Source organism: Oryza sativa, chromosome 9, assembly GCF_034140825.1.
Source record: "Oryza sativa Japonica Group chromosome 9, ASM3414082v1".
NCBI classification, from domain to species: domain Eukaryota; kingdom Viridiplantae; phylum Streptophyta; class Magnoliopsida; order Poales; family Poaceae; genus Oryza; species Oryza sativa.
Genome location: NC_089043.1, coordinates 16,842,592 through 16,870,023, shown reverse-complemented (window position 1 = coordinate 16,870,023; position 27,432 = coordinate 16,842,592). Strand labels below are relative to the sequence as shown.

The 27,432-nt window shown below is 44.4% G+C and overlaps 1 pseudogene; it reads left to right on the top strand.

The window, feature by feature from the left end:
• The first annotated feature begins 9,176 nt into the window (after positions 1–9,176).
• LOC9270321 (putative wall-associated receptor kinase-like 16) lies at positions 9,177–18,091 on the top strand (annotated as a pseudogene).
• Positions 18,092–27,432: the final 9,341 nt, after the last annotated feature.

Sequence of the window (27,432 nt, the reverse complement as noted above, 5' to 3'; positions counted from 1 at the left end):
CCGGCTGGTCCGGTGGTTGCTGGGTGAGCCATCCAGCAACCCGCATCATGACTAGGACGGTGTCCCTCTCCCCGGCGCGCCGCATCGTGGTGGTCTCCGGTGAGGTCTCATTCTAGGCATCCATCACCACATTGCTGGTGCATGTGCACCTAGTGTTCGTCGATGCGTCGGATGAGATGCGGGTGGTGTTCGTGTGTGGCGATACCGTGGCTAGGGCAGGACAACCGACCGCCACGAGGAGGAGAGGGAGGAGGCGGCGGCAATAGAGGCAAGGACGTACGAGCGGTGGCATATGTGCGGCTACCCGACGAGGTACACCCAGCTTGCTCCGGTGCTAGCGGTCATGATGAATGGGTGTGGAGGAGGTTGAGAAGTGGTGTAGAGATTGGAAAAAGAAAGGGAAGGAAGGATGGAGGAAGAAGATTAATCTAACATGTTAGTCCAACGTGCAGATAGGAAAGAAGATTATTATATTACTTTACGCAAACAAGATTCTTATTTCATAAATTCCTGCTTCCAAACATCCATCCATATAGGGGCTGCCTATATATCATTGATAGAAAATTCCACCTCCTATCATTCGAATTTTGGACCATTGGATATGCTTCAAGATTTGTGCAAACCCCTTTAACCCTAACTCCTCTCCTCCTCCCCCATTCAGATCGCACGCCGCCACCACTCCTCGTCCTCGCGCGATCCCCCAGAGCCACCACCGCCACAGCCCCACCGTGCCGCCGCCCGCCTCGCCGGCTAGCCAGAAGGGATCAACGGCGCCGGCGAGGCACCCCCGGCAAGCCCCCTCCCCCTTCCCCCTTCTCCCCCACTCTTTCTCCACGAGGCGGCGACGGCGAGGAGCCTCCGCCCCGCCGTCTTCCCCGTCTCCGGTGGCTCCCTGTCGCCGGATCCGCAACCACTGCCGGCCACCTCCTAACCACACGCTTGCTTTGCCCTCGCCGCCGACGCTGGCCCACCGCCCGCCGTAGTCCACCGCCCACCGCCGGTTCTCGGCCGTCCACAGCCATCCCTCTAAGCCCCGAGGAAACCCCCCTCTTCCCTCTTCCCCAACTCCCCTCCTACCCTCACCCCAACCCCAAACCCTAACCCGTATGCTTCCTGCTGGAGTTGGGGTGTCGCCGGCGCTGGAGAAGAAGGGAAGCCTGCCGGAGTTGGAGGAGAAAAGGTGGTGCATGAATCTTGGCATGGATCCAATGGTCCAAAATCTGTAAGATTCTATTTCCAAATTTCATTCGAATGACATATAGCAATCTCGAAATTTTATATGTGCCTTTTAACCCTCTGTTTTACATGTGCTTTCATTATTTTATTTTTCTACATTTATATTCCTACGTTTTGTTTTCCCTCAATCCAAATAAGGCAAAAAAGTTGAACAGAGGAAAGTTTATAAGAGATCTAACTTAAATAGGATTAATAATGAATAAGGTTATGGAAAATTACAATATATTAATGAATTAAGATTCAATAATATTTTACCATTTTCATTTTATTTGTCCTCATTCAAAAATGGATTGTCATGCCTATACTATCCAACTGAACCAAACACGTAGTAAAAATGTACACTCGTGGACTGGGTTGGAGAACCAGATAAAACCAGCATGCACCATAGATAAACAGGCCCGATATACTCAACTAACAGATCTAGCTACACCTGCAATATGGTAATACCCACCTCATCAAAATCATATCAACTAACTTTTATAATAGGTCTGTCAAACTTTCCTCCATGGAGAGAACCAACAGCGGGGAGGATGAAGAGAAGGAGGATGCGGGTTTAGGATCCCACAGATGGGGACGGAGCTCTCGCGCGCTGGAAATCATGGCCGCGGCAGCTGACGACCTGGCCCCTGTGTATCAGACCAACGAAAATGGCGAGAGGGAGATAGGGGACTGGGGAGGGATGAGGGGGCCTAACAATTCCGATGAAAATGGTGAGGGGGATATATATTTTGCATCGGACGTCTTACGCGAAGCATTTTCAAAGAGAACGCCGTGTCTGTCGACCACGGCATGGAGACAGCTCGCGCTGGTCAAGGGGCACATAAAAATTAAAATAAGAAATCGCAGTGGACAACTGAAAAATGCCGCGTGCATCAATCAATTTATTGAACCGTTAACAACGCATGCCCCTTTCTTTACATTGTTACTTTGCCGGCAACTCGTTCCATTGCTTATTTATAAATCCAGTCAAATGTTAAATTAGGTTTGTTAATTTATACCTACTTTCTTCCACGAAGCACGTGCATCGTAAATGTAGCGTGCTGGATTCATTTGGTGGACAAAACATGGATGCACACTGGGACCTAAGGAGGGTACGTAAATGTAAACTAAGTGATGGTGTGGTTCGTGCACGGATAGCACCAATATAAAATATTTATTTTTTTACATGATTTTCTTTAAAAATTGCTAAATAGCTATTTCTTGTCGTTTCATGACTTTAAAAGATCGCACCTTACTATTATTGGGTTTATAATATTATAGTTTTTAAAAGTCACACAAGTTACCTCCTTTTACTCTTCGTCACATTCTTATTTGTTTGCATGTTCTATCGTGGCTTTTATTCATCCTAATTTAACCTCTTAAAACCAAACCTTATATGAGTTTATTGTCTCGTTGGCTTTCGTTTTTATAGCATTGAGAAGTCATGCATATCAAACGGCATCACTGTAGTCCTCTATAGCCCGCTCGCTAACCTTTTTATTCTTATTGGGATTATATATAAAATTGTGGAGATTATGGGTACCATATACTCACAAGGCTAGGTTATCCGACTGGTTATAAGGGGATAACTATGAGTAGAATATGTATAGATAAGGACTTGGGTATTATGTTAACTTGTGTATCAAGGAAATATCTCATAGTTGTAGTCGGTTACAATTGTAAAGTATCTATAGAGCTTTAAACCGTAGGGGATAAAGTCTCTATGACTCCTCTACCTATATAAGGAGGGGTTGGGTATTCCTTGAGGGCATAACCACACTTTGGATCATTAGATCAATATCACAATCGGCAGAATATTTTCCTAGATAGGAGTAGGGTATTACTTCTCATCAAGAAGACATGAACCCGTATAAACCATTTGTCTCATAACCCATCCACTTTCCTTACTTGTTCGCTATCCCTTTTAGTATTGTCGAAATCTAGTTTCGGCAGTTGGCTCGCCAAGTAGGGGTGGCGTCAAGTTTTTCGCCGACTAGTGCAATGGGATCTACATCATGTATTGACGACTTCGCCTTCCCTCCAGGGCAGGCGTACCGCTTTGGTGGCCTCGACTTCATCACCGACAGCTTCGGCAAGATCTCTCTTCTCGTCTTGGATTTGAACCAGTCGGGAGGAGACAACAGCTTGGTTCCATTCGGTTTCCTGAACTCGGCCAAGATCTACTCCAACTTCCTCTCTCCCGAGTCAGCTTCGAACCGGCGAGACCTCCAAGACTTATTTCTCTTCACCAAGCTCTGCTCAAGACATGCCGGTTTACCCGGCAATCACTATGCGACTCCTAGATGACCTTGTTGTCAGGGTTACAGATAAGGTATACCCTCTACCCTTGGATGTACGCTATACGGCAATATGGTACATCTGCGCGTGTACGGACGTTCTCTGTATACGCTAAGGAAATTCATCACGAAGTCCACCAATGGAAAGGTTCCTACCCGTATAGGACCGGGTCGTCACTGTATCGTGCAGGGTTCGATGTCTCTGAGTCCTACTTGGAGACCACCTGACCTGCGATATAAAAGGGACCCCCTGGGAGGATCTAAGGCATCGAATCTCATAGCCAAGACAACCACCACAGCCTACGAAGCCGGAGCCTACAGGAGCCAAGTCACCGGGCGATCTAGTCGGACCAACTCGACTACGATCTCGTCGGTATCATCGTGTTCTGTTATTCCCTTTGTAATTTGTGGTTTCCACCATATAATCCCAAACCAACTGGATTAGGGCTATTACCTATCAAGGGGCCTAAACCAGTATAATCTCTGTCTCCTGTTTCCTTGATATCGTACTACGTAGATCCTCGTACCAGCGTACCCCAATACCCTCTATATCCGGTCTACGGGTATCCCCCGTCGACAGTGGCACGCCAGGTAGGGGGCCTTGGTGCTCAAGCTTCTACTACTATGACATCAAGTTTCGTTGACAACAGCGTCAACACTAGCCCCATCCAAGGAGTCCCTACTTCAACAATGCTGGTGTGGACTCAAGTCGGCGAAATCGTCTTCCCGGTTTACGCCACGGTACCGATCTCGGCTGGTCCATCAATGGCCAGAAACGAGAACGCCGTGGCTATAACCCCGGACAACTCCAAGTCGAAAGATCCTCCCGCCATAGTGGAGAACGGAACGTCGACATCATGCGAGCCCGAGAAGGTTCCTAGTGCGGCCAAACCTTGTCCTTCCGACAAGAACCACGAGCCGACAAGGACAACTTCCGAGGTAACAAAGCCCTGGTGTCCTATCCACAAGTGCAGGAAACACAACTTGCAAGCTTACTGGGTTTTTCTCAATGTACAGGCTAAGATTCGTGACTGCAAAGAGCATGGAACCCAGCGTACTTCTCCAACTCGTGATGTCTATTGTCCTATTCACAAAATGAAGAATCACGACTTCTCAAGCTACAAGGTCTTTCTCCGCGCCATGAAGACGCTGCTTCCTAAGGTCCAGCAATCAAAAATCTCTCTTAGGGATGCAGACAAGGAACAAGGAGCGGCGCTGATTTCGGATCGATTCGTTGGAGTAATCGACATCGATCCCCATGAGCCGTCAGTCCTACACTTGCTCGAAGACTATGGCTCATCATCCTCCAGTACACCACGCGACGTATTTGCCATCGGTGGGACCAGCACGTCTGCGCACGCTAACACAGAGGCGGAGAATCAAGCGGTCACGCCGGCCCAACACCTCGGCACCATCAACGCAATACTGAGAGAAACCCCCTATTATCCCGTACTTAACGATGATCTTGCATGATGGACAGAACGACTACGGGAATCGGTAGCCAATCTCAGTAACGCGTTCGAGGAGGCCGCTACCAGAGCACAACCAGAACATTCGACAGCTGGCGGCGCTGACAGCGAAACACCGGAGCAATGGACGTCGCCTAGACGAGCTACCCCTCCACCTCGCGGCACCGGCGATCTCCGCGACCATCTGAATGACCGCCGAGAAGCACGACGCGCGCGAGACGACGAGAATTGTTCCCGACATCGTGTCTCTTCACGATGTCGCAAGAACGAAGAGCGAGGAGGCCGCTCGAACGAAGACCGACACCATGATAATCGTCACAACCGCCACGACCGCGACGATCGCAAACAGCGGACGCTAGACGATACTGGTCGAGGACGCCGACATGACAGCGATGATAATGGGGATTGACGCCAGGACAACAATGGTGGACGACGACAGAACTCTCGAGAACCCAAACGTCGTCCTCGGAATCGGACACCGGACCCGAGTGACCCATCGTCATCATCATCATCCTCTTCATTCTCGTCATCCGATAGACATCCACGGAGGACATACGATCGCCGACAACCCACGGCCCCTAGCGCCGGGTGTAGGGCTTTCAACCGTTCCCTATGTGATGTCCGATGGCATGAGAGATTCCGACCCGGGGCAATAGAGAAGTACGATGGGAGTACCGACTCAGAAGAATTCCTTCAGGTCTACTCCATGGTACTATACACTGCCGGAGTAGATGACAAAGCGTTAACAAACTATTTGCCGACGGCGTTGAAAGGTTCTGCGCTTTCGTGGCTGATGCACCCCCCGCCCTACTCGATTTTTCATGGGCAGATCTGTGGCAGCAATTCGTCGCTAACTTCCAAGGAACTTACAAGCGCCACGCGATCGAAGACGACCTACCCGCGTTAACACAGAATCCGGGCGAATCTTTGAGGGACTATGTTCGGCGCTTTAATGAGTGCTGAAATACAATCCTCGAAATCACCGACGCCTCTGTGATTCGCGCTTTGAAAACCGGTGTCAGAGATCGCTATACTACTTAGGAGTTGGCAACAAGGCGAATCACAACTACTCGAAGATTGTTCGAGGTCGTTGATCGATGCGCTCACGTGGACGACGCACTGAGATGCAAGAACGACAAGCCGAAGACGGGGGGGATTGAAGAATCCAGCCAAGGACGCACCTGAACCGAGCAAGAAGAAAAGCGGCAAGAGTGGAAAAGGAAAGCTCAAGCGAAAGTCCTCACGTCGGAATACGAGCGCCCTCCCAAAAATCCAGACCCACAAGGCAGTGACACGAAGAGAATATGGTGCCCCATACACAAGTCGGACAGACATTCTCTAGAGGATTGCCTCATCTTCAAAAAGTCGCTTGAAAAGTAACTGGCATTGGAGAAGGGCAAGCGAGTACGAGTAGTCGAGAAAGCCGCCGAGGCTACCACTCAGGACTCGGACTCGGCGTACCCAGATTCCGATCTTCATGTCTCGCAAATCTTCGGAGGTTCTACGGCGTACTCCTCAAGCGAGAATACAAGAAAGTGGAGCGTGAGGTTTGTTCGACAAGGCTGGGGGCTGCACCCAAGATGAAGTGGTCTGAACAGAAGATCGAGTTTTCAGATGAGGACCACCCCAAGGCTGCTGTTACCCTAGGACGATATCCGATCGTGGTCGAACCCACTATTCGGAATATCAAGGTAGCGCGAGTCCTCATCGAAGGCGGCAGCTCCATCAATCTTCTCTTCGCCAGCACATTGGACGCAATGGGGATTCCACGAAGCGAGTTGACACCCACCGATCAACCCTTCTATACCAGGCTAACCATTCCAAATTTTAGTTGTTTAGCAAGTTTTAAGAATTAAACCTCTAACTTGGGTACATTGCTAGGCTTGCCCATAACCGCGGGCACGGCTATTCGAATAGATTATACTCTGATCAGAAGTGTACATCTTTACCCACAAGACACGCCTTCCTCATGCGTCACCATGTGCCACATACCAGCACGGGATACAGACAAAGGGTATGACATAGTTCCTAACCCATCCTAGCCGTGAACAAGAGTACCGGCCCAACGCCCGCCTACCGCCGGAGTCCCTGGGACATGTAGGTTATGGTTGAGCCCCCATGGCATTAGGACATCCTTCGGGAGTAACCACCCGGTTGCCCGTCTCGCGCCACGACATCTCGACTACCAGAACAAACTGCCCATGTAGCCTTCATTTGCCTCAGAGATATCCATCGGTCCCGACTTCATCCATCTCTATCCGTGTCCTTTTGTTTATGTCCAGACTGAGCAACAAACTAAGTCTTACACATTAGACATGTGGAAGTACGGTGGTGCTTTGCAACAAAGGCTCGAAGACCGGTCCTTATGGTGGCTGAGGTGCTTTTATCAAAACCATGCACCCCAAGCCCAGCCTAAAACCATTTTGGGGTTTTGAATAGAGGGGGAGGTGTATGTTCAATTTCAACATGAGCCAACCATTCCATAATGTCCAAGTGATATGAGAATTCTCAAGAGAGCTCGTGTCCTCTTGACCTGTGGATCGGACACCTGGTGGTCCTGCTTGGTGAGATGTGCTGAATATTATGCTCCTTGCAAACTTCGAGTTCGGCTTTCACTTGTTGAACCACCTTGCAGTCCATCAGGGAGTGATTGGCCGTCTTGTGGATGACGCACCAAGTGGTAGACCTCTGAGAAGATATCCTTATCGGTGCCTGATTCTCGGTAGATGGATGTGTTTCGGCCACTTGAGGTCTCTTATCAGACGTTGTTGTAGCCGGCATCCTCTTTTCCATCGGGACAAGAGGACCAGCTGGGGTGGTGTCGCTTCTCGTAGTCGCAGCTGCGCCGTTCTTGTTTCGGACAGAGATTGGGCTAGACGAGATTGGAGTTGCAGCGTACACCGGAAAGAAGATGGATCCGACTTGAATCCACACCAAAGATGCCTATGTTGGATCACCTGGGCCAAAGTTGGTGTAGATGCAGGTGTCGGAGTAACTTGAAGTCATATCAATGGAACATTGAGCACCAAGTACCCCTACCTGGCACGGCACTATCGATGGGGGATACCCATAGACCGGATGAATAGAGTATTGGGATATGCTAGTACGAGGATCTACACGATACGACATCAAGCAGATAAAGAGACAAAGATTATACTGGTTCAATCCCCTCATAAGGTAATAACGCTAATCCAGTTTATATGAGATTGATATAAAAAACCATATAGTACAATAGAGAACAGTCGATCCCAAGATTACCGGCGAGATCCTTGTCGAGATGGTTTCGACGAGATCTCCCGGCGAGTAGGCTTCACGTCCTTCGGATTGTAGGCTATGGTGGTGGTGTTGCAGCTACGATTTTATCCTTGGGTCCCACTAGGCGGTGTGTATTTATACAGTGGATTACCTTAGTTTCCAAGTAGAACTCGGAGACTCCGAACCCCGTAGTACAATCCCAATCCTTTCCGAGTATGACTCCGTTATGCACTTGTCCGTGAGGATAATTTCAATAATCTCTTGTCGATTTCCTTATCATATACGGAAGTATATCGTACATACGAAGGTATGCCGTATCCGTATATTCCAAAAGTCGTAGGATAGAAAGTACTCCCTCCGTTTCAAAATATTTGACGCTGTTGACTTTTTTAAACATGTTTGACCGTTCGTTTTATTCAAAAAATTTAAGTAATTATTAATTTTTTTCCTATGATTTGATTTATTATTAAATATATTTTTATGTAGGCATATAATTTTACATATTTCACAAAAGTTTTTGAATAAGACGAACGGTGAAACATGTGCTAAAAAGTCAACGGTGTCAAATATTTCGAAACGGAGGGAGTATATATTATCTGTAACCATGACACAATCTAATTATTATTTATATTAAAATTTATTTATCCTCATATGGTATTTGGCATATGGTCTTACATTGATGTTTTACTATCCATGTATTATTTTATTAGTATATTTAGTAATTAAGGGGTTTTAATATGGTATTTGTAACTTTTGGTGATTATTTTTTTTCTAAAATATTTTTTATACTATTTTTCATGGACTATCCTTCTAATAATATATTTAGTCCTGATCTCTTAATAAGTTTATAAATTGTATGTCGGTATGGGCTTTACCAATTACATATTTCGTTTTATTCTTATCTCTTGCGTGGAAATTTTGGGCACCGGTTTCAGTGGTCTTCCATGAGATCAATGATACCGGCCGATCGAGCAGAGTAGACAATTCTCCCTTCAATCACTCCAATTTCAGAAACTACACGTGCTTGTTTTCAATGCGAAAGGAAAAAGTAAAACAAAGAAACTACACGTGCAGATGGTATATATACCAGGTCTAGCACGTCTAGGCACGCGCACGCGCACGATATTGACGCGTGTCATTCCATTAAATAGCATAGCTACAACAAAGGTTTTTAGACCGTTAAGAGTTTTCACCAATCACCACACAGAAGTTGCTAATCACTTGCGACCTTGCGACCGGAGTAGCCAGCCAGCAGAGGCGATCAGGCCGCCATAATGTCCAGCCGCGCGCTGCTTCTTCCGTGGTTGTCTCTACGGCTGCTGCTGCTGCTCTGCCATTATTCCCTCTCTGCTCCGGTTGCAGCCCTTGACGCACTAGCGCCAGCGGTTGTCGGGAAGCCGGGCTGCCAGACGAGGTGCGACGTCGTGGATATCCCATTCCCGTTCGGCATCGGTGATGATCGGTGTGCACTTGAGGCGCGTCATACGCGCTACCCGTTTAAGCTCGACTGCATGTCCGTTGGCGGCACCAGCAAGCCTTTCTTCAGGGGTATGGAGGTGACCAAGATCTCCCTGGCAGACGGCAAGGCCTGGATGAAGATGAACATATCCCAGAACTGTTACAACCAGTCAACGGGAACCATGGAGCGCAACAGAGAACCTGTGGATTTCACTGGTACACCTTTCTGGATATCCGACAAGGATAACAAGATCTTTGTGATCGGGTGCCGAACGTTTTCATATATGCAGATCAATAATGTAAATATTCTGATTCTTCATCAATCTAATTGCATTAATTAAATCACAAATGTTCTATATGGCCTTTAAAAAATACTATATATTAGCCAAATTTCTCCCTTTAATTTATATATCAAGGACGACTTCGGATTGGTCATGTGAGAATATCATTATATATAATTGACTTGCATAAGAGTTTTTACATTAATCAAAGATTCAATCAATACATTGATTATATGGATTATATTATCGTGACCGTAGATCGTGTTGATATCACGCGTTAATTAAACAATCAAGCATGAACCACTATTAATTTTAAAATTCGAAATTAATTAATAATTAGCGAGTAGTACCAGACATGAACCACTAGTTTTTTAATATACTATAATTTAATAATTTTGTAATTAATAATAATAAATATCATATCATACCCATCTCATCTCCATTTAGTGTTCTATTAATTTAATTCTGGCATTCGAAACTAATAATTAGCAAGTTGTAAATAGCGCACACTCTTCTTAATATAAGCATATACAATTTTAAATAATATAGCCAACATATTTAAATAATATTTTAATTCTAACATACTTAAATAATTTATTTTTTTAGTTGAATTATAGTATCAATAATAATAATAATAGTTTGTGCCATGCACTTGTTGACGACTAGTACATATATACAGTATGAGGGGAACTGGACAACGTTTCACCGTAGAAACATTATGGACTAAAACTTTCAGGGCACACTATCACCTTGTTGCGCTTCGGCTTCGCGTGACTCTGAGCACCGGCACAACCTACATGTATTAGTGGGAAATATAGGCATTTTTAGTTTGTTTCGGCCACGCTCGGCCCTGTCTTTCAGTCATATTCCACCATCACCGGTTTGATCGCGAGCCAGATGGTTATCTCCGCATGAACGTTCTTGTTGTCGTCATCGATCTCATCACCACGACTAACGATCTCTTGTTGGTGCGTGACCCTACCTCATATTTCCTCCTCCACATGCCTGCCTTCTTGATCCAATGATGAAATCTTCTCCTTTGATATCACTTGTTGTAAAAGTTAGTCGATATAGCAGAATGATGACTAACCTTCTTGGTCGCTTCAGTCATTCATCACCCAAGACACGTTAGATGATGATACAGAAACACACGATATTTGTTAACGAAATTCAGCCGAAGCCTAGATCTCTGGGGTTCTGATTATGGGTGCTCCTCCTAAACCAATATAGCTCATAGCCGCTACGAGTCCATGACCTCACCACCATTATCTCCTTGCGTGTCTACGCTGCATTGTATTAGCCATGGTTATATTGTCGTGCGCCCTCTTCATTTAAGAGAGAGTTGCCAGGTTATAGAGTCTGATTCTAACTCCACCCACTACCACCTATTACAACTCAAAGTCCAACTATAACTAAATAGGACTACTACATTTGACACCTATTGTAATAATTTTCCTTCTTACGTGGATCAATTAATCAGCTTGTTTTTTTATTAACCTTTCACTTATAGAGATATGGCATTGAAAAAACATGTAATCAAAATTTTGTGAGGATACCATTTTATATTTGTCATGGAAAAGAAAATCCTGCCATAGCATTTTTGTCGTTGGAGATTTTGTTAGCGCCTAATTGAAGAGTCACATAATCTTACTCTGGGTTTTTTCTTTCTTGCTATAGGATTTTATTGCTGGCCATATTTTTATAGGATGCTTTCATGAGATAAACGTGAAAAATCACATTTTACATTAGACGATAATGTTAAAATACTATCAGAGGCTTTCCCAACTAATGAGAGGTGGTTTTCAATTAATTTTTAATCACGTATCAGAGATGATTTGAAAAGAACATCGTTTCACATTTTAAAATAAAATTCCTTTCGTAAGTGAGTTTTCGCAGACGCTTCTTCCCCTCATATTTGAATTTAGATGCTCCCTCTTGTAGAACCACATGTGGTAATATTAGTATGACACAGAGTTTCCAAGTTGTCAATGTGGATAGTGACCATTTATGTATGAATTCTATGTTCATATCATGCATGAGAGAGAGTTTTTCTAAGTTGTCAATCCGGAGAGTGACCATTAATTATGCGTGAGGTATTCTATATGGTCGTCCTTGTAGAGGTATCATTTTCTGGTTTAAAATTTGATATCTTTTGGTACCTTAGAAATCTAAGAAGGTATATCAAATTTTGTACTCCTTTCGTCCATATATAAATATACTCGATCCCTATGTTCCAAAATAAATCAAAATTTACACATAAATCTAGATATACAAAAGTTGTTGATTTATTTTAGGACAAAGTCAGTAAAGATTATGCTACTTTTAGTAACAATTAAGGTAGAAATAAAAGAATATATATATATATATATATATATATCACTACTACAAAAGTGATTTTTGCAAACGAACCATAACTAGTGGCGTCTGCAAAAATCGAGGTTCATTTTTGCATGCGGCCCCTTAAGTGGCCCGTATGGAAAAATCGATTTTCTCATACGGGCCTCTTAAGACGGCCGTATGCAAAAATGAGCTCATTTTTGCATGCGGCTCACTTAAGCGCCCGTATGGGAAAATCGATTTTTCCATACAGGCCACCTAAGGAGGCGTATGCAAAAATAAAATTTGAAAAATTTGAAACTAGTGTATCTCACTTATATGCACTCCAAATTAGATGATTCTTTTTTCTAAATGTTTCTAAAATCATCCTCTATCATGTTATTGTGTTCTTACTGCTATTATTTTGGCCATTTTTTCTTGTGACTTTATTTTATCAATTAAAACTTTGAATTTCAAAACTTCAAATAATATTTTGAAGGAGTAATTAATTTCAGCTGAAAAAGTCATCAACAACAAAGTTGTATAACACATCAAGATATATAACTTCTTTTTTGGTCATTTCTTCATCCGACAAAGATTTTTGTAAGATTGATCACAAAATGTAAATCTCTCTTATAGTTTTATAACTATATAAGAGATATGTACATTTTATGAACAATATTACAAATAACTTTGTCGGATGAAAAAATGACCAAAATAAAAGTTATAGATCTTGATGATTTATACAACTTTGTTATTGATGACTTTTTCAGTTGAAATCAATTAGTATTTTAAAATGCTGTTTGAAGTTGTTATAATTTTAAATTGAAATTCAAATTGTTCAAACAAAGTCATATAGAAAAATGACCAAAACAAAAGTTATAGATCTTGATAAGTTATACAACTTTGTTGTTCACAACTTTTCCATTTGAAATTATTTATTGATTCAAAATATTATTTGAATTTCTTATATTTTAAAATTCAAATTTTATATAGCTCAATCAAACTTGGATGGAGAAATACCAAAAGAAAATTGGTAGATCTCAATGATCTCTACAACTTTGTTTTTGACAACCTTTTCACATTAGTTCATTTAATACCACAAAATTAGATTTAATGTTCATTTTTATCTAGAAGTCTGATTTGCCTCCTCTCCCTCTCCACCACTTCAAAATTTCAGCAACCTTATCTCCAACCTTATCTTCTCTTATCTCCTCTCCACCATTACTTCTCCTCAACTCCCTCCCCCCCTCTCTCTCTCCCCCTCACACACAGCAAGACGGGCGGGCATCGGCGACACCGAGGAGGCACGCGGTGGCAGCGGCCGAGGGCGGTGCGGCGCGAGGCGGTGGCGGCAAGGAGGCACGCGGGGGCGGCGGCCGAGGGCAACACGGCGCGAGGCGGCGGCACGCGGCGGCGGCCGAGGGCGGCACGCAGTGGCACGCGGCGGCGGTCGGCGGGAGCGACCGCCCGCGTGGATCTGCCTCCTCTACCCCCCTTCGTCGTCGCCGGCGACTCCCTCGCCCTCCTCCAACGCGGATCCAGCGGCGGCGCCCACCCCCGTGGCGACGACGACCTCGGGCGGCGGCGCCACCGCCATCCCCTCCTCACCGCCCCTCCCCCCTCCTCACCGCCGCGGCGGCGGGGGCGGCTCTGCCGCCTCGAGCGGATCCAGCGCCAAGGGTGGCGGGGGCGGCCGATCCGGTGCCGGCGACGACGGCAGGCGGCGGGGGCGACGGATCCGGAGCCGGCGACGACGGCGGGCGGTGGGGGAGACGGATCTAGTGCCGGCGACGATGGCGGGCGGCATGAGCGATGGATCCGGTGCCGCGACGACAGCGGGCGGCGTGGGCGATGGATCCGACGCCGGCGGGTGGCGGGGGCGATGAATCCGGCACCGTGCGGCGGTGGGCTAGGGTTTGGGATATTTTGGATTTTTATTTTTTTTTGTTTGCTGAATTTATTTTCGCATGCGGCTGGTATAAGCAACCGCATGCGGTTGGGCCGGCCGCATGCGAAAAGGGTGATTTTTTTGCAGACCTTCTCGCATGCAAAGATGCCTTTTGCTCGTATGGAAAAAGCCTTTTTTACTAGTGTACAACTGAGGTGATGTCTTCTGTACTTTTGGCACATTTAACATGAAAAAGTAAAAAAAAAAGAAAATGGTATGTTGAAGGATTGAATGATAACTCAGGTGATATATATTATACTTTTATTCTTCTTAGTATCTCAAAGTCCATTATATTAGGAACAAATAAATGGGATAATATTTGACGGATAGAGTATTAAAAAGTATGGTAGCTCTCACTAAATTTCTCACAGAGGCTCATTGGGGTTAGTCCACAATAATATTTGCCTGATTTAGCAGATTTTTGTTGCAATTTGTTTTACTATATAATAATAAAATAAAACATGCCTGGTGACAATGTCTTCTTAGTCGTAGCCAATGTATAATCAGCTATTGCTTCTAGTATTGACTATATATTACCTATATATATACAACATGCCTGCAGGTTGTAACAGGTTGTGTATCAAAATGCGAACGTGCCCTTAAGGATGGTGAATGCTCTGGTGATGGTTGCTGCCAAGTTGATTTCCCGACAAAGGGATGGCGTTATAGTACTACTTTCGATAGTGAAAACTATAATACCAGTCTAATATGGAGGAACAACCCGTGCAGCTATATGGCAGTGATAGAGACCACAGCTTTCAAATTCCACTATATTCTATGACACATATAATGGGGCAGCTCCCGTTGTCCTAGACTGGATCATATATCAATGGATGTATGTGATATTGCTATAAAAAACACCACTTCATATGCGTGTATTAGTGGAAACAGTAACTGTGTCGATGATATAAAGGGAGGTTACCGTTGCAAGTGCTCCCATGGATACGAAGGCAACCCATACATTAAAGATGGATGCAAAGGTACAGCTATGCGCTATATATTAATACATTCATATAAGATAGCAGAAATATTAATGTTAACCAAGCGTGGTGGTTTTATTTCAGATATCAATGAGTGCCTTGACAACGCTACTTACCCATGCATGGGAATATGCAAGAATACGATAGGGAGTTTCGATTGCTCATGCTACCCAGGAAGTTATATGAAGAATGGATTCTGCCTGCCTAATCAAAAGTCCACTTTTCCTGCTAGGCATGTAATAGGTATAGGCTCCTTTCTTCCGTACAAAAAGATAATTACATGTGTGGGCATCAACCTGAAAGTAGTAATTAAAGATTGCGCCCACATTACTCACTCAATCCTTGATTTCAAATACAAGAGCTCATCATTACGAATTGAGAATTTTCTTTTGTTTAAAGAACATACGAAGAGGTACTATAATTTTTAGCGTAAAATTTGATATATTATATCTTGTTAACTGAGATATTAAAAGGTACAAAATTTGTAATAGAGAATACGCTACCTTCTTAAAAAAAGGTACACGAAAGCTTTTGTTATGATAAACTTTTGGCTATATCATTTTCACGTATATACCTGAAACCTACACTTTAAATAATAAATAATTAAACACATTCTTTCTGACTGGAGGGAGTAGAATTAGATTCATAGTTACTTGAATAAATAATATCCCTCTCATGAATGAATGATTGATCATTTTTATTGTATTAATGAATGCGGACAAGTGCATTTTAATGTACGATCTTAAACTTGCGTAGCAGTATAAAACGACCAATATTTGATATTAGATGGAGTAAAATAAAGTCTATGTGACTTCGTATCACGAAACTTCATGGTTACCCATGAGATATTATTGCTAGCAGCTTTATCTAGTATTGTACACACAGTTTTCTACCATTTTATTCAAAAAGAACTTGTTTAAATAGCCTAAAACAAACAAGATCCAAGCCAAGATCGCATAACCTAAACAAGGACCAAATAATCATTAGGCCATGCATGGATCTTGGTCGTGTTTGCCATGGATCTTGGTCGTGTTTAGTTGTTTTGGCAAAAATATTTTGACTATACGGACACATAGGGTTGTTTTGGTTTGATACCAAAAAATATGCCCTACCAATTTATAAACAAATTGAATACTATATGTGTTAGTTTGGATTGAGCCAAATATTTGATAGTGCCCCAATCCTATTTGGTCATATCCTAGAAGTTTCTTCCTTATACAATGAGAATTTGGCTTTATATTGGTAACAATCCAAATGATTGCTAAATAATTTTACCCTACCAATATTTTGGTAGTGCCAAAGTTTGCCTAGACTTTGGCACTACCAATGAATTGGTAGGGTAAAGAACCAAACAAGTCCATATTTAAAGTATTAAACGTAGACTAATAACAAAACAATTACATATTTCACCTGTAAACTGCGAGACGAATCTATTAAGCCTAATTAATCCGTCATTAGCAAATGTTTACTGTAGCACCATATTGTCAAATCATGGAGTAATTAGGCTCGAAAGATTTGTCTCGCAATTTACATGTAAACTGTATAATTGGTTTTTTTCGTCCACATTTAATGCTTCATGCATGTGTCCAAACATTTGATTTGACGAAAAAGTTGGAAGTTTGAAGGGAACTAAACACAGCCTTTCTGTACATTTCAAAAAAAAAATCATAACTCTAGTTTACTTTTGAATTGTGCAGGTGCAAGTGTTGGGTTCGTCATCCTAGTGATTGCCATAACTTTTGCATGCTATGTCCAACAGAGAAGAAAACTACAACATATAAAAAACAATTATTTTCAACAGCATGGTGGTCTGATACTATTTGAAGAGATGAAATCTCAACAAGGTCATGCATTCAAAATCTTCTCCGAAGAAGAATTGCAACAAGCGACAAAGAAATTTAATGAACAAGAAATTCTAGGCCAAGGAGGCAATGGAATTGTTTACAAGGGGCTTCTCAAGAGCAACTCTGAAGTAGCTGTCAAAAAATGCATGACAATTGACGAGCAAAAGAAGAAAGAGTTTGGTAAAGAAATGCTAATCCTATCCCAGACCAACCACAAAAACATTGTTAAACTATTAGGTTGTTGCCTCGAAGTGGAGGTCCCATGCTTGTGTACGAGTTCATCCCGAACGGTACACTCTTCCATCTCATCCATGAAAACCATGGTAATCACATCTCTCTAATCACTCGCCTTCGGATTGCCCATGAGTCTGCTGAGGCGCTTGCCTACCTCCACTCTTGTGCTTCACCACCAATCCTACATGGTGATGTCAAGTCATCCAACATCCTCCTTGACAACAACTTCTCAGCGAAAGTCTCAGACTTCGGTGCTTCTATCTTGGCTCCAACGGATGAGATGCAGTTTGTTACGCTAGTCCAAGGAACTTGTGGGTATCTTGACCCAGAGTACATGCAAACATGCCAATTAACAGATAAGAGTGATGTATAGCTTCGGAGTTGTTCTTCTCGAACTTCTCACACGCAAGAAGGCATGCAACCTTGATGCACCAGAACATGAGAAAGTCTTGTCGATGATGTTTCTCTCTGCGATGAAGGAGAACAAGCTCGAGGATATGTTGAATGATCAAATTAAGAATAACGAGAATATGGAGTTTCTGGAAGAAATGGCAGAGTTAGCAAGAAAATGCTTAGACATGTCTTCCATAAATAGGCCATCAATGAAGGAAATTGGAGACGAACTTGGTAGGCTAAGGAAGGTCATGGAACACCAATGCGCAAGACAGAACCCAGAAGAGATGGAGAGCTTTCTTGGGGATTCATCTTATGTGATCAACTCAACTGTTGAGAGCACAAAAAGTTTCAGCATTGAGAAGAACGCTATGAAGCGTCTCAAATCAGGGCGCTAATTAAGTACTAGCAATCTCTTGTTATAGCCGATATCATATCGTACGTGGCATATATACTATATCATACATTCATTGTTTTTCAAGGGAAATCAAGTGTTCATTGTACCATAAGAATCTAAATAAGTGAAAGGAGAGTCCTTTCTCGCAAAATTATGAAGCCACGTCACCAAATAAACATATAGATCATTCGATTTCAGATCCAAACGATGTAAACCGTTGGATCCTTGAATTTGTGAAACTTACTCTTGACCCTTCATGAAACTTCTTTTGCAAAGAAGACCCTTCCACATCCTCACGTTGTCACGTGAGAAAAGGAGAAAAAAAAAGGAAGGAAAAACAAAAATTCGCTTCCCTTTGTCACCTCCGCTCCCAAATCGTGCCGCCTCCTCTTCTCCCCCTCGCCACAGCCGCCACACCTCCTCCTCCTCCTAGCTTCATGCCCCTGCCGCCGCCGCTCCTCCTCATCATCCATGTCGTCGCCATACTAAAGAAAATAGAAAATGGAAAATGAAATGAAGAAAAAAAAAAGAAGGTGTCGTCAACCTTATTAGCATCCCTTATACAACAGTTAGCATAACTTCTGTTTGATTTTTTTTCTTTTTTCTCCTTTGATTTTTTCTAAGTATATGTTATTAGGGTATAGAATGGACATTTAAACATTGATCTTGCATGCAAGAACAACCTGGTATGCCAAGTGGTATTTTTCATATGGGTCAAAAAGCTACTTCCTCCAGTTTTATAATTCTGACGTTTTGGACAATGTCGCAGTCTCCAAAATGTATTTTTGACTATGTTTTTTCTATTATAATACATACAACAATTGATTTTTTTTTTACTTTTATTGTAGTACTTTGTAAGACAAATTTATATATATGTTGTCCTAATGCCTTTAAACTAAATAACATTAATGTTATAAAAGTTTGAACTCAACCTTATCTAAAACGTCAAGAATTATGGAACCGGAGTACATGTGACAAAATTTAAGTACTTATTTATTAGACAATATGAAACATAGGTACTGTTAAAATAGGTGTCGAATATACTAGTCCTATTTGGTTACAGTTGGACTTGGAGTTGTAATAGATGTTAGGGGGTGGAGTTAGAGTCGGACTCTGTAACCCGTCATCTCTCTTAAATAGAGAGGGGGGCACCGCAATGTAACCATGGCGACTACAATGTAGCGTAGACACGCAGGGAGAGGATGGCAGCGTGGCCATAGACTCGTAGCGGCTAGGAGCTATATTGGTTGGGGAGGAGCGCCCATAATCAGAGCCTCGGGGATGTAGGCTTCGGCTGAACCTCGTTAACAAATATCGTGTGTTCCTGTGTCGTCATCTGACGTGTCTTGGGTGATCAATGATTGAAGGGATCGGGAAGGTTAGTCGTCGTTCCGCTATATCGGCTAACTTTTATAACATGAACGCATTTGACATTATTGTAGCTAAACCTTAGTGATCATATTATCTATTCACCCATTTGATAATTTCAAAACTCAGTGTGCTCCTTGATTCCCGTGTATAACTCCCGTGGGAGGGTACTTGGGAGAAAAAAGTATGCCCACCAAAACACCACCCGCACTGTTCCATCACTGTCACCGGCGACTGTCCTATTTCCTCTTTTATTCCACTTCCCTTGTCTAGAGCTCTTCAACTAGATATGGCAGCGCAACAACGCGGGTGGAGGTGATGGCAATAGAGGGAGGTTGATCGATCTAATTGCCCACAGATCGTTGGGTAGCAGCGTTCTGTAAGATCAACGTGAGTTTTGATTCTTATTCTGTAATGAACAATTGGCATTTGTGATTATTGGTTTTGATATTTGGAGATTATCGTTGAAGTGGTTTTGTAGATAATCAATTTTCAGGTGATGACCGGATTCACTGTTATTTTATGTGACCGGTCCGACCGGGCTGAGGTTGCCGGTCAGACCGGCGCTATGTGTGCGGTTAGACCAGCCAGGCCCGCGGTCTGACCGGCCGACGCTGTGTCGGTTTCGGTTTCGGGTTGTTTCTTTGGATATCCGTGATTGTTTCATGGTTATGGCATCTAGATGGATACTATACGTATGTAATACTGTTGTTTGCTAACAATGAGTCAAGTTGGTGATAGCTTGGTCTCGGAATATGGTTTCTTTGTTTGTTTCATGTGTAGGTGACTCGATGTCTCGGGAGAGTATTTGCGGTAATGGACCGGGAGTCGGCTTGGTGGTAAGACGATGTCCGTGGTGGTCAAATATCATGCGGGATACTAAGGCTAGAGTTGATGCACGTGGTTGATGGAGATTCCATATAGCATATGATGGAGGTATTGTGTGCCTATGGGATGCGGAGTCGAATTTGGAAGGAGTCCAAATTTGGTATGATTGGTTATGTAAAGTTTGTGTCTTGTACTAGAGGGTTTCCTAAGGTGTTTAATTAGGACTCTTAGTATGAGTTTGGTTCGTGGCTTTAGGTTGTCTACCTCATGTATAAATAGAGGGGGAGCGTGAGGCTTCCCGGTATCGCTTTTGAGAGCAATTGAGTTGCTAGTTTAGTTAGGGTTTCGAGTTTAGTCGAGATTTTTGTAAGGAGTGCTGTTAGTGCATTTTGTAAATACAGAGAGAAGCAATAAAGTTATCATCTACTTTGAGAGTTCTTCGATTTGTGTTTCACCGGGTTTCGACGGTCTAACCGGCGACTCACCGGCGGACAGACCGGCGACGCACCGGCAGTCAGACCGGCTAGGGCGAGGCGGTCAGACCGGCGGTGACATCAGGCGCGGCAGGGATTCCAGGGCGGTTCAACCAGAAGATCAACACCGGTCAGACCGGCGGCTACACTTCGGTCAGACCGGCAGATCAATCTCGGTCAGACCGATCTCCATCGAATTTGAGGGTAACTTTTATTTCCGCTAAAAGTTTTGGTTTTTTGGTATATCAACCATTCACCCCCCTCTGGTTGGCTTAGTTCTTGTGTTTCGATTCTACACGTTCACTTCCTTCTTTTTGGAGCTCCTCCTATTTCTAAGGCTTGTGCTTCTAGATCCAATCGTTGGGACCTCTATGATGAGGTGGGGGCAGACGGGCAGTGATGTCAGGGGAGGAAGGCCGATTTGGTCACCGGAGTCCAACAATAAGTGAAACGTTTTTTCATATATGATAGGACTTGGAGGTCAGCCAGCGGAGTGGCACCGGTCGATAGGTGTGGTAGCCGTCGCATGTTGGTGAGGTCTCGGTTGATGCATGGTTGCTGAGCTAACAGGCAATGGATTGTGCCTACTGAGGGACAGGTAGGGCGAAAGCCCAATCTGATGGAATACTGGGTTGACTACATTGACGCCTTCGAGTACGCTGCAATGCTATTGTCTCTTGCGACTTGGTGTAAATAAATAAGTCCTGCATATATATGTTATTAATATGTGCTGTATCTGATTACTATTTCCGCAAGTTGCATTTACTACTATCTAATAATGGTTCTTCATCGTACATAGAGCCCCCCCCCCCCCCTAAAAAAAAAAGAAAAAAAAATACCAACACTTTATCCAGGCACACACACGCAAAAGAAAAAAAAAACTACGGTACCCAAGCACCAACGTGAACAATTACACGATACCTACACTGTAGATAGGAGGGGCACTCTCCACCTCTGCATACAACCTCTCAAACAACAGGCACCACCAACAAATATGAAGTTGCGGTATGCATGAGCAGTTGTTGCCAGCGGTTTTTGTTTCTGTCTCTCAGCCGTCTAGATGGCGACGTACAGCAACTGCCAATATACTGGCAGGCCAGCGTCCCGGCTGCCCGGAGAGGTGTGGCGATGTCGAGATCCTGTTCCCGTTTGGCATCGGCAAGCAGTGCGCGATGCAGACGGGGTATCCGTTTGAGCCAGACTACTTGGACGTGAATGGCACCAATAAGCTAGCCTTTCTACCGGAATAGGAGGTTACCATGATTTCGGTGTAGGACGGCAAGGCATGGATGAAGTTGGGCATATCCACTCAGTGATATGACCACGTGACAGGCAATATGTTGTACAACAGCAATGCAACGGTAGACTTTGGTGATTCACCTTTCTGGTGATCGACCGACAACAACATCATCATCATCGGATGTCAACTATGGCTTGCATGGAGAACGACGCTGTAAGTATATATCTTGAGCATATTCATTCATAAGCATTTTAATAAACACACCACCATGCTAAATAGGGGTGGACGAAAAGCTCGTGGCTCGTTAGCTCGCTCGACTCAGGCCAAGCTCTGCTTGGCTCGGGTCGGCTCGTTTCATTTTCCTAACGAGTCGAGCTGGCATTTTAGCTTGTTATAGATAACGAGCCGGCTTGAGCTGGCTCGCGAGCTGCTCGCGAGCCTTAACGAGCTAGACTAGCCCTACCTCAACAGGCCACGGGCCCACAATCACAGAGCACATAGGGTCTTTTTTTTTTGGAAGCCCAGCCCAATAGAGCATCAATCGGGTCAAAACCCTAGTCACACGGTCCGACCGTGTCTCTGCCTCTACTCTCCAGTCTCCATCCTTTTGCCGTCCTATCGCAGCGCCGCCGTCGCGCGCCCGCGCATCTCCACCGCTCCGCTGCCGCGCCCCCGCATGCTCGCGCCTGCGCGTCTCCACCGCTCCGCCGCCACCCGCCAATCCCATCCTTGCCTCTGTGCCGCTGCTGCTGGTGCAGCCACCGCTGGTCATCAAGGCCGTCGCCGTCCATCCGCACCAACTAATCGACCTGCTCGGCTCCTTCTTGGGTACAAAGGTTGTGATCTGCAATGAAACGGAATTAATGCAGGGTGTGGTATAGTGGAAATCTGCCGGTAGAGTGGTTTTGTGTAAAGCACTCCCATTTTCTGCCTGGTAGGGAGCAATGTAGCAGAGCTTGAGCCGGTTTGGCTCTGCATGAATTTTATGTGATTTGCTGCCTTTTTTCCCTTCTTTCTTAGTGTATACGATTTGATGCATTGGCCTCGCGAGCCAAACGAGCCAGCTCGAGCTTTGCAATGAGCCGAGCCGAGCTGGGTTTTTAGACGAGCCGAGCCAGCTCGTTATCTTAACGAGCTAGACCGAGCCGAGCTGGCTCGCTATCCACCCATAATGCTAAGTATATATACAAACAGGAATCGAGGACTAAGTGGGAAAGAATTCACCGAAAGCTGTCGGAGGAATCGGGGACTAAGTGGGAAAGAATTCACCGAAAGCTGTCGGAAGGCCAATACCGTCGTCTCTTTAGAATTTAACTTCGCAAGTGTATTTTTTTCCCTCCCAGCCATATGCAAAACATGCGTACTTTTTGATATAGAAGAAGTATATATAGAAGGAGATAAGTTTTTGGATGGGCAGCACTGATCCAATGATGATTATAAACCAGTTTCTTCCAAGATTCTTGTCACGCTTCGATCATCGGAGATGACTACGCGTCGGACGTCCGACGAATTCTGAAAAATCGGACGCTCCACATGCACCTGGTCTTCCTTTGTCCACGCTGTAGTATGCCGACGCCCGACGAATTCTGAAAAATCGGACGCTCCACATGCACCTGGTCTTCCTTTGTCCACGCTCTGCAGCATGTAACCATGTGTGCCACGTTGTCAGCACAGTTGCTCTCTCTCCTCTCACGCAGTATAAAGATCTATTGACTCTATGTTATTTTTTCTTCTAAATTATTTATCCGATGTATGATCCAATTATACCACTATATTTAACGCAATTAAATCTTTCCATCAAGATCCCACATGATTATATTTTGATAAAAAAATATTTGTCAAAAAATGGGATATTGTTTCACCACTTATAAAATAATGTTTCATCACTTTATTAAATGTGTTCTACTCATTAAATGAAATGTTTAAGAAGATGCAACATTTAAAATATATGGACTGCAACACCATCAACGAATACATGTAACATTAAGTCATAACGAGTGAAACATAAAAAAAAATCATATGCAACATGTATTATATTTCGCAGATACCTAATATTTTTTATATCACGTATGAAACATCAAGTTATAAGTGTTGAAACATCACAAATTACCAACTTAAACATTATTAAAATATGGTATGTGATATTTTCAAGTAAACTTGTGAAACAATACGAAATACTTATTGAAACATCTAAATAAAATAATTGAAACATAAGCAAATATTTATTGCAACAAAAAAAATAAAAAAAAAGATTTTGATTGGAATATAGTCATGCCGTATCTTGTTATAAAGATTTAACTACAATAAATATAACAGTGTAATCGAATCAGAATTTTAATATATGGTTATTTGGAAAAGAATATTTGAAGCTTGTTAAAAAGCTATATGCATGAACATGAAAAAAGGTCGAGTAGTATGTCAGCTGACTGAAGAAAGAGAAAAATGTGTTGGGTGTTAAAAAGAAACAATATGCATGCTGGCTAGAAATTTGGGTTAAGGGCTATACGGTGTGTCCAGTCCGATCTTTTTCGCTGGATCGGACGTTCGACCGTAAGCATTTTCCGATCTCATCCCCTTTGATTTGTGTGTTGTTATGTTGCCTTGCACTTTTGTTCCACCAACCTACCAGTGAATCATGTGGATTGTAATCTGCTGCCACCCGATTGTAACTAATCCTTAATTCGCATCATGGCCTCTCATATGGATTTGAACATCCGACAATAGAGCATGTCTCTGCCAAGTGGTGTTAAGCTTTGTCTCGAAGGGTCTCTATTGGTTTTCGAGTTGAAGGTACGAACATAAAGGCCCAACAAAGCAATGGTTTATCCAAATTTCAACAAATAATAATACAATATATTTCTTAATCCATTTGTGAGAAATCATGAAAATAGTCAATAGACATGAATTTTGGGCTTCAATGGATTGGGTTAAATACTGCCAAGAAGATAGTTAGGCGACATCGGCTTAATTTGTTGGGATGAGGAGGAAGAGTGTACGTGTAGATTAAAAAGAAAAAACTTGACTATTTCCAATTTCATTCATTGCAGTGCTTATAACCAAACAAGAGATATAATCCATTCTAATACCGGAGTACATGACCTATATATAAACTAAGGGTCATGTGCCTTTGGTTGCCACCAGTATAATCCATTCTAATATCCGGAGCCCTCTGAATTCTGAACAGAGCTTGCCGCGGCGGCGGCCGTGGACCTCAAGGATAGGTAGGTAGGTAGGTAGGTCTAATTAGCGGAAAAAAAAAAAGAGGGATTTGATACGCATCGATTGGAAGATCGATGCCCGACACCAGCAAGACAAAGGAATTAGCGAAAAGTTCCAAGAAGCAACGCACACTAAAAATATAGTTATACTATTGTGAGCTTCTTAGATTATAAACAAAATTTGCTACAGCACACTGAAAGATTGTGTTCTTTACTGTGAGACACCCGAAGATCATGTATTTGCTCGTGGACACTGTAAAAAAGTAGTAATTAGCTGCTGGACACTCCTCCCATAATTTTATTATTTCCGGTCGAGATAGAGAGAGAAAGAGTTGTGTAAGTATCAAAATACCCCTGGACACCGTTCTTCCTTTCTCTATTTTTTCCCTTTCTTCTTTCCTCGCAGCAGAGCAGAGGCGCGACGGCGGCCGGCCCGAGCCGGGACGGCTCGGCCACGGCAGGGCGGCGGCGGGAGCAGGGACGCCAGGCCTTGGACGGAGAGCAAGGGTCGCCAGTGCTCCACCCGAGCGCCTTGTGTGCACGGAGCACCTTCGCCACCACGCGCATCGCCGCCACGTCCGACGCTGCTGTGACCGCCGCGTAGGCCGTCGCCAGAAGCCCCGTGATGACCGTGCCGAAGTCGATGACCATGCCGCTCGAGAACGCCGACGGCGGGATGGCGAGCGGCGCCCCGCCGACGCTGATGCCGGTGAGCGCCACGACGTAGAACGTCGGCACTGAGGGGATGCGGCGCATCGGAGTGAACGAGAAGCCGGCCGCCGTGTTGCTGCTGTTGGGCACACCGAGGGCGATGAACCCGCCGCCGCCGCTCGTCGGCAGGAGGCAGTACGAGAAGGGCCCGCCGAATTGGGACGACGTCTATGACACGAGCGACTCCGGCGCGCCACCGAGACCGAGAAGGCCATCGAACTTCTTGTAGGGGCCGTGCTGGTGGTCGCCGCTGTCGAAGCCAAAGTTCTCGACGACGACGCCGGGCTTGAGCATCAGCTTCTCCGTGCTGTACACCCTGGTGGTGGTGGCGCGGTTGCCGTACTCGATCCCGTACTCGCACAGCAAGGCGCCGCCGGAGACACACGTGCCACTGGTGGGGGGGGGGCTCGCAGGCATCTCCTCCTCTGCGTACACCATCACGAACGCCGTAGACGCGAGCCCCGGCCCAGCACGCACGGCCGTCAACCGCACGCTCCAGCGTTTCCCACGGCAAAAGCGTCATTGCTGTCGAAGAAGAAGGACAGAGAAAGAGAGAAAGAAGATCAGAGAAACAGAGATTGACAAGTGGGCCCATGGGCAAATTTGTCTTTAACCAAAGTTTCTATCTCCTTTTTCATCGAAAATAATAAAAATAATGCGACCGGTGTCCACCAGCTAATTACCACTTTTTTACAGTGTCCACGAGCAAATACACTATCTTCGGGTGTCTCACAGTAAAAGCCGCAATCTTTCGGTGTCATGTAGCATTCATACCCACTTGATTTGGAACAATTGCGCAACATTCCTCTCAATCAAAGAATGACCATAGAATATGTGTCTAGTAAACTTGGTATTTGCAAATCTAGGATACAAAGGTATTTGAAAAAAATCTAGAATACGGAGTCCGGCACCTCAACGGAGTCCAGCACCATCTCCGAATCTAGCCCCTCGACGGAGTCCAGCGCGTCGACGGAGTCTGGCACCTCGACGGACTCCAGCGACTCAACGTACTCCATGGCACGACCGAGCTCTGAACCCTAACTACAGCTGGGCGGCGAGGAAGAGAGACGCGCGTGTGCGAGCGGCGAGCATGTGCTGCATGCAGGAGATGAAGAGGAAAGATCGAGCGCTGGAGTATTTGTGCCTTGACGCGAGAGCCGACGGGCGGCAAGAAACGAGGTGACATGATTAATGCTGCCTTAAGCAGAATGGACGGCGAGCGGAAGGGCAACGAGCGTCAGGGGCATACGCGTCCAAACTGCACCCCGCGGAGGAGCGATGACTTGTTTTGTGAAAACGGGCCAAGAGCCCAGAACGACTTGTTTTAGGATACGGAGGGAGTATCCTCTCTATCCAAAAGTCTAAGACCTATTCCATTCTTTTTTGTTTTGCTAAAAGTAAAGTCTAATTTGTAGTCACTATGTGGTAAATTAAATTATTGATCGGAACCCAAGAAATCATGTTAGTACTTATTAGTTGCATGTTTATTGGTTTTGTAACACGG